This window comes from Prionailurus bengalensis, chromosome A1 (genome assembly GCF_016509475.1).
Source record: "Prionailurus bengalensis isolate Pbe53 chromosome A1, Fcat_Pben_1.1_paternal_pri, whole genome shotgun sequence".
Taxonomy (NCBI): domain Eukaryota; kingdom Metazoa; phylum Chordata; class Mammalia; order Carnivora; family Felidae; genus Prionailurus; species Prionailurus bengalensis.
This window is the reverse complement of record NC_057343.1, coordinates 140,951,749-140,954,418: the sequence shown is the minus strand read 5'-3', so window position 1 is coordinate 140,954,418 and position 2,670 is coordinate 140,951,749.

Sequence of the window (2,670 nt, the reverse complement as noted above, 5' to 3'; positions counted from 1 at the left end):
AACTGGAACACTGCCAGACACTTAGTTCAGTGACATGGCTCATACATCCTGTGTCCTAGAGTCTATCACTAAAATCTGAGAGTAATTCCACTATTTACTTGTACCCATCAAACAATTTGCAAGGACATACAATCCACGGCAACATTTCTCAAAATCTCTTTCTCTTTCCCCCATACTATACTGTGTTGTAAACTCCGTTCCTTAGCTTCCTCTCTTTACAATATTCTTTCGGTTTTCCCCATTTGTACAGCCTTCTTCTATTCTCCTTTTTTTTTTCCTTTCATTCATGCAAACAAAACACAAATCCCTCATCCTGGTTTCTTGAGTTTTCTTACCCAATTTGTACAACCCATATAATAAGGTCCAGGTATGTGGCAGTGGTAGGGACACGAAACAGGTAACACCCACATTTGACATTGAAGGTAGAGTGAAGGAAAAGAGGAGAGTAGTACTCTCATAGAAATATTTTTTACCCTCATTGCACTTGTAAGTTTGTTATCTCTTTCCTCCTGCTTCTTCTGCCTGAAGGAACGTACTCAAATTTACTCAACACAATGCCTTACTGCCCCTTCATTCTCTTACTATCATCTTCCTGAAAGGAGGACATGTATTTATGTCTCCATTTCTCACACTCCGTTTACTTCTCAAGCCACTGCAATATAGCTTCTGCCCTCACATGTCTATTGAAATTCCTGTAGAATCACTGAACGGCCAGCAAATTGCTGCATTCACTTTTCTTCTTGACTTCTAGAACCCTCATTCTGGCTTCTCTTTCTTCCTCTTGTTCCACAGCTGACACAGTGATCCAGCTATTGATTAGATTTTTCTCAAATGGTAATTGCTTCTCTTTTTATTACTCTCCATACCCTCAGGGAAATTGGGACAAATTCCCCAGAAGTAGGTGAGAAAGTAATTAAGGGACACCTTCTGATACCACGCTAAAGAGGATCTCTGCTATAGATCAGAAATCCATAAGAGTGCTCAGAATCCTCAACCTTTTCCTATTTCAGAGTGAGCTGTCTACACAGCACTATGCAATGAATGGCACTAATTTTATCTCTCCAGTTTATTTGTGAAGCTTTATCTGGTCTTTGGGGCCTTATTTATCAGTTTTGAGGCTTCTTAGGGTTGATGTACAAATAGGATTTCTCCTCTGAACTAATAGTCTGAGTTCTTGCAAAAACTGACATATCAATACAGTATATTTCTTTTTTTTTTTTAATTTTTTTTTCAACGTTTTTTATTTATTTTTGGGACAGAGAGAGACAGAGCATGAACGGGGGAGGGGCAGAGAGAGAGGGAGACACAGAATCGGAAACAGGCTCCAGGCTCTGAGCCATCAGCCCAGAGCCCGACCCGGGGCTCGAACTCACGGACCGCGAGATCGTGACCTGGCTGAAGTCGGACGCCTAACCAACTGCGCCACCCAGGCGCCCCTTCAGTATATTTCTTTAACACTCTTCCCTGAACTTCCTCCTTCTGACCTTTGCCATATTTAATTAATTAGAATAGCCAATTTTAGGGAAGTATCTTATTACAATTGACACATTATTAGAAAGTCAACTATTGGACTGAAAAATGATATTCATTCTCAGTGACTTACAAGTTGTAGAATTTGGACTTAAAAGTTCAAGGGGGGGCCTGGGTGGCTCAGTCGGTTGAGCATCCGACTTTGGCTCAGGTCATGATCTCACAGTCTGTGAGTTCGAGCCTGCGTCAGGCTCTGTGCTGACAGCTCAGAGCCTGGAGCCTGCTTTGGATTCTGTCTCCCTCTCTCTGCCCAACCCCCGCTCAAGCTCTGTCTCTCTCTCTCTGTCTCTCTCTCTCTGTCAAAAATAAATAAACATTTAAAAAAGTTAAAAAAAAAATAAAGGTTCAAATATCTTAGTTGTATCTGACACTATCACTTTTTTATTAAAACTTTTAAATGTTTATTTACTTTTGAAAGAGAGAGAGTGACAGAGTGCAAGCGGGAGAGGAGTGGAGAGAGAGGGAGATAAAGAATTTGAAGCAGGCTCGAAGCTGTCAACACAGAGCCCTACATGGGGCTCAAACCCACAAACTATGAGATCATAACCTGAGCCAAAGTCAGATCCTCAACTAACTGAGCCACCCAGGCACCCCCTGAAATTATCACTTTTAATTAATGCCGGTTCACAAACACTTTCTCACATACTGATTTGCTTGTTTGTTTGTTTCTTTTCCTTCAAAAGCTCCTTTACATTCATATAATCATTAAGAAGTCTACAGAGATCAGAATTTTGAATTAGAAGGGAATCATGGGCCCTGTGATGAGAATTATATGAGAATTTTCCTTACTTTTTAGGAAAGAGATATATCGATTCCTGCCTCAAACTGCAATTTGACAGATAGATGAAGGATCTAGGGAATCGAAGACAAATTTTTAATGAAATTTGAGTTAAGGTGCAGAGAAGAGCATCCACTGTTACTAGTTCGAGCAGGATGAAATTTATTACAATTTATTAAACGGCTTCAGAATCACTGAGATGGTTAATTAAGACTCTTGGATGGGTTTTCAGGGATGACTCCAAATCACGCAGTAGAATCTGGGCTACCCAGAGATCTGCTGCCTCTCCTGCAACCAGAAAGCCACCAGCTCCAGAGCAGCGCTGCCACAGTCAGGTGGCGATCTAAAATCATGAGGCTGCC